This window comes from Mus musculus, chromosome 4, assembly GCF_000001635.26.
Source record: "Mus musculus strain C57BL/6J chromosome 4, GRCm38.p6 C57BL/6J".
Taxonomy (NCBI): domain Eukaryota; kingdom Metazoa; phylum Chordata; class Mammalia; order Rodentia; family Muridae; genus Mus; species Mus musculus.
Genome location: NC_000070.6, coordinates 124,344,532 through 124,357,095, shown reverse-complemented (window position 1 = coordinate 124,357,095; position 12,564 = coordinate 124,344,532). Strand labels below are relative to the sequence as shown.

At 44.8% G+C, this 12,564-nt stretch overlaps 1 long non-coding RNA gene across 2 annotated transcripts; it reads left to right on the top strand.

Moving 5' to 3' along the window:
- Positions 1-4,009: 4,009 nt before the first annotated feature.
- On the top strand, positions 4,010-11,124 carry Gm52719. 2 transcript variants are annotated; one of them, XR_003955350.1, is made up of 3 exons: positions 4,010-4,117; positions 7,779-8,033; positions 10,631-11,124. It is a non-coding gene; the product is annotated as a predicted gene, 52719 (long non-coding RNA). The 2 variants fall into 2 exon arrangements; XR_003955351.1 differs by having other exon boundaries at positions 8,811-11,124.
- Positions 11,125-12,564: the final 1,440 nt, after the last annotated feature.

Genomic DNA, 12,564 nt, shown 5'->3' with positions numbered 1-12,564 from the left:
GTAATATGATAGTAATGCTTCTAATATTGATTTTAAAGATAATAAATTGTTTTAAACTTGGGTTTTGCTTTCCCAAGGTTACAGGTATTATCCTAACCTTGCACAAAAAACTTAAAAATTATGGTTAAAACTGCTATTGTTCCATTGACTACAGCTTGCAGTTTGATTTCAAATTTAAGATCTTTAATTCACCTGTATACTGTAATTAAGATAATTACAAGAGTAATCATCTTATGAGAGCGCTCATACAGCTCACTTCATACAAAACTGTGACAGAGTTATCTAGTTATGTTTGTCTTTGTGAGTAGATTAGACAAACAGTTTGGTTATAGTTGCTGCCTGGCAGAAAACTGTAGTACAGGCAATTTTTTCACAACACTAAAGTTGTGAAAAACGTTTTAACTGTAAGTCATCTTAAGAAAGAGTATCATAATTTAAAGGCGTAGACAGTTATATTGTTTCTCTAAAATCGGTCCTTATTACAGGAGGGCCAAGATGCTCAGATTAAAAAGTATTTCACGTTTGAGTCAATGCAGGGCTCTGGGCAGCCCCACAGCGGCTTGTGGCCTTTCTTTTGTTTTGCAAACAGTGCCTGAGGAAGATTTTTCCCTGTGTTTAAGAGAAATTCTTTTTAACAGTGTTACAGATCTATTCAGATGTTTAAAATAATGCTTAAATTCAAAGAGTTTTGCTTCTAGTGAACTGTAATCACTAGAAAATTTTGCCTCTAGGTATGGCTAATGTAACTTTACATTATGTAAGAAAAAATTTTATTGTTTCTGCTTCTATACAAGAAGCCAAGAGTTTTAATCTTTCAGTGTATATTGTTTCCTAAGTGAAAAGTATTTTATTAACTAATGCTTCTTAAAGTTTACCTTAAATACTTGCTCTCACCCAAAAGATTCAGAGACAATATCCCTTTATTACTTAGGGTTTTAGTTTACTACAAAAGTTTCTACAAAAAATAAAGCTTTTATAATTGTTATTAATTGGTAATTAAAAATTGGTTGTGCCCAAAACAATTCTTTTGGCCAGAAAAAAGATTATTGTAAAGTCATTTTTCTCATCCTCCCAGCCAATCGTTGGCCCATGTGGGCCCAACTAGCTTCTGTGGGGCGGAGTCTTAAGACACAGTTTCCCCTGTTCCAGCACAGATGATCTAGTTGTGTGCTGTAGATGGTGTTTTAAAATGCTGAACAATCAAACCTTAATTTGTATATTAATAGTCAATGCCATATCTCTAAGCTCACAATTGCTTAAATTGTTCATCCCTCAGATACTATTAATTCTCAAATTTACAATTGCTTATGCATATTTCTAGTTAATAAATAAATAAATTATGCACATGTAACTCTTAATAACTTTACAAGCCTTCTAGTTACAACTGCTCCTTAAGAAAATTGATTGAAAGTGCAATTAGTCACTGCCCCTTTACAGCCATGTATTTAAAATATTTTGTCAACTAGTTATTAATTCAAAAGTAGGTATTGTAAAATTTTAAAACTTTAAGTTCTTAAAAGACAAAAAAGAGAGAAATTGTATCCCCGTGCATACTATTTAGTGCATTCCCATGCACACTATTTAAGTCTTACCTTTATTTTCAAAATCTAATATTTTAATGTCAAAGAGTTTAATAAATGCTTTATAGTATCTTAAAGGGATCTACTTATTGGCTTATAGATTAATCCTAAAACAACTACCTTATTAGAAAAGGGAAAAACAGGTTTTCTCCACAGAACGCTGCAGAAGCATATTCGTAAATTCGTGTGACGAGCTGGTAGGTAAGTTGACTCATGTCCTGATTGTATTGACTAAAAAACTAAATTAAATTCATGTTTTAGATCCATCCTTACTTGTCATTTTTCCAGTTTAGACTAGCTTCTAGCCTTTTAACTTTATGGCAATAGTACATCAGAGACTGTATATTCAGACTTAGTAAAATTAGTCATTTAATAGAGTCATAACGATTTTTCTCCTTTCTTCAGTGTGACCAGCCATTCTAACTCAATCTTAGACTGGTCCTAATATTCAGTCCAATGTTAGAGATTCCTATATTCTAAATTACCCAGCAAGTTAATTAAAGAACAATTGGTCATTTAATACATTGGTAAAATAGAAGGACCCCCTGACTAATGAATGGAAGGGTCCAGATCCAGTTCTAATTTGGGGTAGGGGCTCAGTTTGTGTTTTTTCACGAGATGAAGATGGAGCGCGGTGGCTGCCAGAGAGATTAATTCGTCAGATGAACACAGATTCTGACTCTTCTGGTAAGTATCATTCTAAAGACTAAAATTCCTTTTGTGCTTAAAATTCAGCTGAGAGCAACAGCTCTCAAAGCTGTTCTCCAGCTACTCTCTGAGCCAGCTTCCCGACCGGAGGCCGGAGACTAGCCTCAGTTTTACAATTTGCATTTAAATAAAGTACCTAGACTTCCCCGAAAGAAGTTCTGCTTTCCTACTTTCTCACTGTCTTTCAAGATTTTGTCTTTCAAGCAGGTAAATCAACATTCCCGAGGCGGACCAGCGGATGTGCATCCCCGCCCCCCTAGAGCACACAGGTGGCAGCTGTTACCCCCAGTCTCAGGACATTTCCAGCATGTGGCTTTCAGTCTGAGTTAAAAATTTAGGTTTACCTAGAGGGCTAAAAGAGTAGATATTTCTATATTAATAAAGATTGGTTTTTATTTTGATAGACAGGCTTAGCCCCTTAGCTGACCTCTGGCTTTTCACCCTTGCTGTTACCGCAAGGTGTCCTTAGCTCAATAGGCTGTGGAAAAAACAGGGATGAGGAGGAGCGACTTCCAGCTCCTATTTTACCCACAAATCGTGGTGTTATTAACGACATAATTCTTGCTTAGGCTTTGCTAATTCTGAGGTTGATAATTCTCCTTTAGGAGCTGCACAGCACTCAGAACTGTGCATACTGGTTTGTGATTGTACAAATTCAGTATGGGCACCGCTTGGTGCAGAACTACTGCAAGGGAAGGTCCAGCTTGACCATTTCTGAGTTTCCTGTGAGATAAACCCGGTTTAAAAGAGGTTGGTATCATATTTTGGTTAAAAATAAAAAATATTCTCCGGCTCTACCTTGCCTCCCCAAAAGATACCGAGAGCCACATGTGTGGGTTTTACCCACGGGAGGAATCGGGTCCATGTCCACCCAAGCCAAGGTTAAAAGCCCACTCATCTACGGATGAGAAAATCATTTGATCACCTCAGTTAAGCGTTGCCTTATTTAACTTAATAGGGGGGAGAGAGATTGGAGACGTACTATTGAAAGGGCAAGCCCTTCACTGCCTCCCACCCAAATAAAAAAGCCAATTGGCCTTGTACTACAAGAGCCGGTCACTCCTTCTCCCTGTTTCCCACCTATCTTCCAAAAATGCGGAGGAATTCAACTTAGTGCTATTTTCACATCGTTCAGTCAAACTTAGCCAGAGTTCCAACGCCCTACTTAAAATTCAACTAGAAAGTTACCTACCAAGTACTAATTAGCATTATAAAGTCAGAGTCTGCAGCTCCAGGCCTTTCAGTTGTTTACTAGAAAGGACAGTCTTAAGCCAGATACAGTTTACCATAAGAAAGGTTAAAGAATCCCAGTAAAGCAAGTTTTTTCTTTAGCCCTAGATTCCAGGCAGAACTATTGAGCATAGATAATTTTCCCCCCTCAGGCCAGCTTTTTCCTTTTTTTTTATTTTTGTTAATAATAGGGAGGAGATGTAGTCTCCCCTCCCCCAGCCTGAAACCTGCTTGCTCGGGGTGGAGCTTCCTGCTCATTCGTTCTGCCACGCCCACTGCTGGAACCTGCGGAGCCACACCCGTGCACCTTTCTACTGGACCAGAGATTATTCGGCGGGAATCGGGTCCCCTCCCCCTTCCTTCATAACTGGTGTCGCAACAATAAAATTTGAGCTTTGATCAGTATGAAATTGCCTTAGCTCCGTTTCTTCTTTTGCCCCGTCTAGATTCCTCTCTTACAGCTCGAGCGGCCTTCTCAGTCGAACCGTTCACGTTGCGAGCTGCTGGCGGCCGCAACAGTCAGAGAGAAAGCAGGGCAGACACAGAAATGAGGCCTGGAGAGAAGAAGCAGATGTGGTGACATGTCTGAGGAAGAGTGGGTAGGTCAGAGAAGGCCAGGGGAGCAGGAAAGTAGTAAGGTATGGGGGATGGGTCGACAAGAGAATGGGGCCAGGTTGAGTGGGGCAGTGTGGACCACTGTGGAGACCTTTCCTATTCTGAGTGGTCAGTGGTGGGAAGGGGGGTAATCTAAGGACTCTGGCCGTGTGTGGAAGGGCATCTTGGGAGAGAAGGAGCAGGGGTCAGTGGCTCCTGAAATGGTGTTTCCAGAGAAGAGCTGTTGACAGTGTGACTCTAGAAGGGAGTGTTCCCAAGGGTGAGAATACATGCACTGTTCATATGGGTGGGTTTAAACTAACACCGCAGGTGAGTGCACCATACATATGGGTGGGTTGAAGGTACCACTGATGGGATTGAATGACATACTGCACATGGGATGGAAAGAGTCAAGATACTCCAAGGCTTTCTGAACTTGTACAATGGAGTAGAGTGGAGTCTGGGTGTCATCAGAGAGCTTGATGGTACAGGTATACTCTGACTCTCTAATGTGGTTCTGACTCCAGATCCAAGTCCCTTCATCTCCTTCTTTCCCCACATGGCATGCCCAGGGCTCAAATGGACTGCTCCCCTCTACCTCACAACTGCTCTTGGCTTCCTTCCCTGTGTTAGCCTGAATGTGAGATACATCCATCTATTTATTCACCCACCAACCATCAGGACATCTCTGCATCCTCTGGTCCATCTATCCACCCACCCACCCAGCAAACATCAGTACATCTCTCTAACCACTGTTCTATATATGCACCCACCCATACATCTGTTCACCCATCCTCTCATTGACATACAATTACATGTTTACTGAAGACCTGCCTTGTGAAGATGGTGGTCTAAGCATGAGAGATTCAGAAGTGATGGTCAGCCTGGATACTGCTGTCTCGGAATTTAAGCTTCCTCTAGACCATTCTGTCAAGAAAACACTGTTTTTCCCACCTGGGCCTGCCACCTACCTCACCACCTATATCCTGGATTCCCTGCCAAATTTTGTAATATAGCACTTCTAATCATGTAGGGGAGACCTGAGAGACCCTTGGGATTCATATCCCTTGCTCCCAGTCATTTATTTAGCAACCAGATGCTTAGTTACTGTAATAGCTGGACATATTGGAAGCTTGGGAAATGACTCTTAGAACAGATTTTTTTTTCCAGCCCTATTTACAAACCACACATGATATCTCTAGGGGGACTGGAAAAACAAGTGAAGAATCCAACTATTCAGGGGTGCTGTCTTGGAACCCCAGGCAGAAGGGCCCAAGCTGAGTGGGCTTCTGAGGATGTGAGGATGTAGAACTTGGACCATCCTTTGGAGAAGGGTCAGCAGTGAGCTTGGGAAGAGATGCACTCAGGTTTTGAAAAGAAGCTGAATCAGGTGACAAGACAGAGAAGGGGATAAGGAAAGTATTATCCACAAGTAGGGACAGGGAGTGTCTCCTGCCACCTGGATGGGAGTCCAGGGATCACTGAGCTCCTCTTGAGGACAAGGTCTGATTGCCCGGAACCGCCGATGAGGCTCGCACGATGATGTGAGCAGTCTCATCTGGCCTTAGAACTTCAAAGTTCAAACCCTTTTGAACGACGGACCCATCATGCCACACACAGTTATCCTTCATTTTATAGACACTCAAGCTGGTGCTTAGAGATATTGTACCTGGGACCCTCTGGAGCCAGTGCAGAGCAGCAAGGGTTTCTGGGTCTTCTGCTGAAACCCTAAAGCCAGTGCTTCATCCTAATAGGGGCTTCTAGGCCATACTGCCCTGCTGAGGGTTCTAGATGCCCTCAGACTTACTGGAATTGGAAATACCCATGTATTTCAAGTTCTTTACAAATGCCAGGCCCCAAGGTCTCTCTGAGTCTTCTCTGAGAGGCTAGTAGAACTGTAATACTCTCTTGATTTATAAGAGAAATGGACTTCGAGAGAGAACTTTCCAGAACTGTGTCCCCCTCAGTCCCTGGGATCCACAGACAAGGATTTAAATCTCCATCATGCCACTTGAGGTGAGAGTAAATTTGAGCTAGCGGACAGCTCTCAGAAGAATCGGGCTAAGAATATCTGTTTCTGAGGGTTAGGGTGTGAGAAAATGCTTGAACCATGTGATGTACCCAAGGAACCCAGCATACAGAAGCTGGCAGGCTCTACTTGTACCCACCCCACTCCTACAAATTCTGGGCAACTCAAACCACCGATGCACAGGAGAGAAAACACGTCCTTACCCAAGTAACTGTGTATGGCTGAAGATGCCAGGGTGCAGAAAGCCATGGGAAAGGGGTGGGTGGAATGTAGGGCAGACTGACCTGGCAAGGGCAACCACTAGACACCTAGTTCAAGTTCAGTCTTATTGTGATTTCAGATAAGGAGCATATAATTCTTACATGCACTCTGTCCAGCACACCTACAGTTCACCTGGCAAATGCTGTGAGCTGAAGGCCAGACTGGGCCCTGTCCCAGCTTCTCCTGGAGCCAGAAACTTGGCTTTGGGTCAGTATGGAAGGAAGGAGAGACAGGAGCAGGGCGGGGTAGAGCTGGCCTTACATGTACCACCCCCCTCAAGCTTCTCCTGTTGGGCCTAAAGACTTCGTAAAAGAAGAATGGGCTGGCAATTACTAGAAACTGCCCACGCCGTTTCAGGGTAGCCTGGGCTCTCGGTCTCAAAAAGGATCTGGGGACTTGAACCACGTCCTTTCCTGGTCGGTACAAATTGTACCTTAAACAGGACTCATCGATGGGCCTACTTTTTTTTTTTTTCTCCTACCAGCTCGTGAGTAGCCTGTATCATTCCTGGGTGTCTGGACTTGAGAGTAAATAGGAAGAGGCCGAGTTGGCACCGTGTGTTATTACAGAGCCTCTTGCTGGAGTCTTGCCGGGCCGAATCAGGTCTACAGCTGGCAACATTAATCAGTCATATGCCTTCTCAGCTCTCAGTAGGAACTGGGCAGCCCTAGTTTATGCACCATCCAGGAGTACAAGGATGGGGTCCTTTTCTCTTCTGCTTAAAGAATTAAAAGGCAGGAGACACCTGAGAGCCCCGCAAAGCTGACATTTACTCAAGGAAGACACGTTTACGGTGTTCAAGAGGGAAACACCTGAAGGCAGTTGAGCTCCACAGCTTAGCAGCTGCCTGGAGGAGACTGGAGGAGGGAAGGGAGGAAGTCAGACCTGTTGAGTTAAGCAGGCGTGGAGGTCAGTCTTGCAGGAGACACTGGCTCTGTTGTGGGAGGGAAGCTTTCCAGGAGCTTGAAGTACCAGAAAAAGCAGCCTCAGGCTCTGGCCTGCATCAGAAAGAAAAAAGAGAAAATACAAGAAATAGGTCCGTCTTTCTGGACAAACCCACACGCAACTCACGGCTCCTAGGGAACACGCTAGAGGGTGGGATTTCTAAGAAGGAAAAATCCACTGTCTCATGAAAAAGATAATCCCCCCCCCCCCCCGCTAGTTCTTCAGTGTGGCTTAAGGTGAACCCATCTTGCTGAGGAGGGAGGGTCCCTTGCTTGGCCAGGTGTTTGAGTGAACCCAAATGGATTCATTTGTTTATGTTTGGGTAGCTTGGAATGTGAGGTCTCCACCGGGACCCTGAGATTTCATTCTCTTGATCAAAAGGAACTAGTTTTTCCTTAATGGGATTTCTTGTTGCTTTTATTACTTCAAAGGACTGCCCTGACTGCCTGAATAGAGAATGTATGAGGTCAGCCTTCATGGCTGAGAGACCCTCAACCCCATCCATTACCCCGCTCCCAACACAGTCTTCACTGTCAGAACTTCTGGAAATAGCCCTGCATTCAAGTCAGCAAAATGCCTGTGGAGTGATTGGCTCACAGCATGAGGACTTGAATTTGGATTCCCAGAGTCTCTACGAAGAAAAGCCTGGTGTGCTGCCCCATGTCTGTGATCTCTGCTCCAAAGAGGTGAGGACTGAGGTCTCTGGACCTCATTGACAGCATTGGTGAGCTCTAGAGCCAGTGAGAGACCCCCATCTCAAAAAGTACAATAGAGCATGATATGGGAAGATGCTTAGCATTGACCTCTGACCTCTCCCTGTATATGCACACATGTGCACATACACATTCATACAGTATTGGTTGGCCCCTGCCCCATACAGATGGAAACAAAGACAAAACCAAAGTCAGTTGATGCTGTGTTTCAATCCCTGCCTCCTGCAATGTCACGCAGTGTCTGAGTGCCTTTGTCCCTTTGGGGCCATGGCTCTGTTTAACTGCAAATACATAGATCTGTGGGCCTTGTATTGGAGCTATTCCAACTTTTCCCAGTTTCCAGCCTGTCACCAGGCACCAGGACCTCTCCCTGGTCCTCTTCTCACAGTGCCTCAGCCTGTGGGGGGTCTGTCCTCTCTGCTCTTAGCCACATCCTAAGCATGGATATGAAGAAAGGCTGACACCTAGAGAGGCATGAAGAGAGGCTGGCTACAGCCATTTTCACTCTCCTGATAAAAACCCAGGTGCCCAGAGTGCAAAGGAGGGGACCTGGGTTGTTTCCCTTTGGGAATGGTAAATTTAGCCAAGGACCTTAGGGCATTCTGAGTCTGACAAGAGTATGAATTATAAAACTTGCCAAGGAAATTCACAGATGAATTCTTTGGGCACTGGAAGGGGTTCTAGGGGAAGGGCTGCCTCCTCCTCAGCTTCCAGGAAGGCAGGTGGTTTCTCTTCCATCTCTCCATCCAGGAGCAAACTGGGAGGAGTCCTCAGGATGAACCGTTCCCAGGGTGTATAGACCTCATGGCTGACATCATCATTGGGCATCACAGAATTACTGTAATGGTGGTGGTGGTGGTGGTGGTGGTGGTGGTGGTGCAGGGGGCAGGGCTGGGCCAGGATGATGCAAGTCCCGGTGTCTTTTAGATTTGGAAACCAAGGCTTAGATTCTCAGGACCATTCTGTGAGTGACTGGCAAAGCTGCACTTAGAACCTAGTGCCTCCCTTGCTTCACCAAGGCCACCTGCCCAGGATCTGTTAATGGCTTTAGATTTTTTTTTTTTTGATGCATTACTGCTGGCCTGACCCCATTTTCAGCAATGAGCTTTCACTGGGAAGAAGTCTGCCCCCAAGGGCAGCAGGCCCAGGGGTCACTCAGATTAAGACTGCTGAAAATGATCAAGTGCCTTAGTGAATGTCAGCAAAGGCGGGCAGGGCGTGCCAATGACAGTTCATGCGCTTGGTGACTTGGTGATGTGAGTGTGGCCATCCATCCCCACTTTACAAGAGGAGCTTAGAGAGGCTGGGAGCCTTCCTTCCCCAAAGACCCACTTGGTAGTTTCCTCACACCCACTAGAATGGGCATTCCAGAAAAGAAAGCCAGGCACGATCCTAAGAAACAGTTATTCAAATACTAAAGAGCAAAAAGGCTTCGCTCACTGGGTAACATCTGACGCCATGTCATAGCCACAAGCCTTCAGGCTGCTCTGAATGCATCTCATGTGGCTCTATTTCCTCATTCAAGATACCCTAGGGTCACCTAATTTCTTTCTCTAAGCAATTGGCTCCTGTTATTCCCTCTCCTCAGCCTCATTATTGAGCTCTGGGGTCAGCGAGAGATCTCATTTCAAAAAGGAAGGTAGAAAGAGATAGTGGCATTGACCTCGGGCCTCTAAATACACGGACAGACATGGTCTTCTTTTCAATTAGTTGTCAACTCCCAAGTCACCTTCTGAAAGAGTCTTTGTCCACCCTGACTGCAGGGGTAGCCCTAATCCCAACCATCACCCAGACTGTTAGCCAAGCAGCCTGATACCACCCCAGTGGCTTTCACTGTTCACTGTGTGTCCCTATCACTGGACTGTGGGTCCCTTGTCTGTTCTGATGACCACTTTATTCATGTGCCCAAGACAGCACGGAGCGCACAGTAGGACCCAGGCAGACTTGTAGGATACATCTCTATCATTTAAATGTGAATGGGTGAGACTTTGGGCCTTGGGCCAGATGTTGCCCTGTTCTCTCTGCCGACCATGGATGTTCTTAGAAGTCCTGGAATTTTGTATTTCTTAACAAATCTCATTTACATCAGTCCTGCCACTTGAAACAAGCAATTTCACCCAAGCCGCACATGGAGGAAGGGCACAGGGCTGCTAGGATTACCCACAGTGCCTTCTTTCTTCCAGTGACCCAGATGGAAAACTAGTCTGTAAATAGGTGTGGGGCCCTCGGAAAGGTCCATAGGCTTTCTGCAATAATGTAAAAGGAAAACTTTCAAATACCACCATTTGCAAATGAAGACCTTTAAAATAATGGGAGGGTGGCTCTGGAATGGGATGATTAGGATAATGCGATGTGTAAGTGGGAGCTTTCCTCTCAAGGACCTACCTGAATTCTGCTGAGCTCATCCCACCCGAGACCTCAGAGAGATCAGTTATGACTTTTATTAAAGTCAAACCAATACCTGTATTCGCCGCCGCCTGGAGGAAATTTCTTTCTGTAACTCTGATTGAAGTTTAATGGGAACTACACAAAGAAAATTTACTTAACCTCCTCACCCATCTCTTCCACAGCGGAAGTCTGCTCATCACGTGCTCAGCTCCCAGGAGACCCTATCAAAGATAGCACTTCTCGGTTTCATAATATTTCTCAGAGTAAAAGAGGGAAGATAGCTGCAGACCCCCAGCGCTTGAGACTACCACACAGTCGATGTCTGATTTTACTTACGGGAACAATACAGCAGCGTCTCCCGAGGGCTTGCGCATTAGTACTTCGCACGTTACAAAATAAAAAGTGTATGTGCTGCTGAGAAATTATCTCAGGTGGACGTGAGGGTCCACAGACACAAAGCTCTGGCTAGGCTGCCCTTGTTCTATTGCTAGCCAACACCAGCTCTCCTGCTCAGGATAAAGAAAACCTGAGAGTGGTACCTCTCCTCCAGAGAAGCCCAGGAAGTAAGCGTATCACCCATGTCTGCTGTGTACTCGATAGATGGAAAGTGGCTGGAAACCAGCTGCATTTTTATTGGGAACTTTGTATATATATATATATTTGGAGAGAGAGAGAGAGAGGGCTCAGTTTGTAAGTGATTGCTTTGCAAGCATGAGGATCCGAGCTTAGTCCTCAGAAATCATGTGTAAAAAAAGAGGGGGTGAGGTGGGGTATGGTGCTAAGTGCTTGTAATCACCACAGTGGGGAGGCAGATCCCTGGGGCTCATTGAGGCAGTGTATGCCCATTAACCATAAATACCAATATGAATAATAAATAAAATAATAGATAGTGTGATGATTTGTATATCCTTGGACCAGGGAGTGGCACCATCTGAAGGTGTGGCCTTGTTGGAATAGGTGTGACCTGGTTGGAATGGGTGTGTCACTGTGGGTGTGGGTATAAGATCCTCACTCTAGTTGCCTGGAAGTCAGTCTTCCACTAGCAGCCTTTGGATGAAGACATAGAACTCTCAGCTCCTCCTGTGCCATGCCTGCCTGGATACTGCCATGCTCCCACCTTGATGATAATGGACTGAACCTCTGAACCTGTAAGCCAGCCCCAATTAAATGTTGTTTTTTATAAGACTTGCCATGGTGTCTGTTCACAGCAGTAAAACCCTAACTAAGACAGATAGTAATAAAATAACCTTGTTTGCTCTTTTCCATCAAAATCTGGGTTTAAACTGAGAGCTGGTCGAGAGCAGTAGTTCTTGACCTTTCTAATGCCTCAACTCTTTGATACAGTTACTTAGGCTGTGGTGACCCTATTAAAGGATCATTTGACCCACCCCCAAGGGGTCACGGCCCACAGGTTGAGAACCACTGGTCTAGCTGTTAGAAAGTAAATCTTAAAAAAAATAAAATAAGATAAAAAGGAGAATCTGTATGACACCTGACTTGGTAACAATGAGCTATATTGCCAACAATGCATACTTAAGTAGAAAAAAAATGGTCAATAAAACAAACAGCAATTACGAAGCAAGTCGGAAGGCCAGTGGTGACCAGGAATGACCTTCCCGGAAGACTTTGGATGCTGGCAATGCCTATGCCTCGACTAAGGTAACTATTGAATATTGCATAAAAATTGAAACTCTGGGTTTTTAATACACTGTCTGTCTTTCTGTCTGTCTCTCTGTACTCTTGGGGGCAGGATGGTAAGAGGGTGTTGTATGTGGGGTGTACCACATGGTTGCTGCTTTGGTGTGGTTGGGCAGTCACTCCACACAGCCCTCTGTTTTTTCTCAGTGGTTAGTGGCTACTCTTGCCCCTCTTTGGCAGCATCCCTAGAGAGAGGTCCAAATCTTAGCTGTTGTTGCAGCTGACACGTTCTTAACGTGTGCTGAGGACGCTTCCCTCCGTAGGGGCTTCATGCTGTCTCCTACCAGTGGCTCCAAAGGTGCCAGAGTTGGCACAAAGAGTATTTTCTCTCTCATTAATATAAATTTAATTAAAAGAACACAGTTAGAGGGATCATAGTATTTCACCTTAGATTATACTCCAGAGCTATAGTGACAAA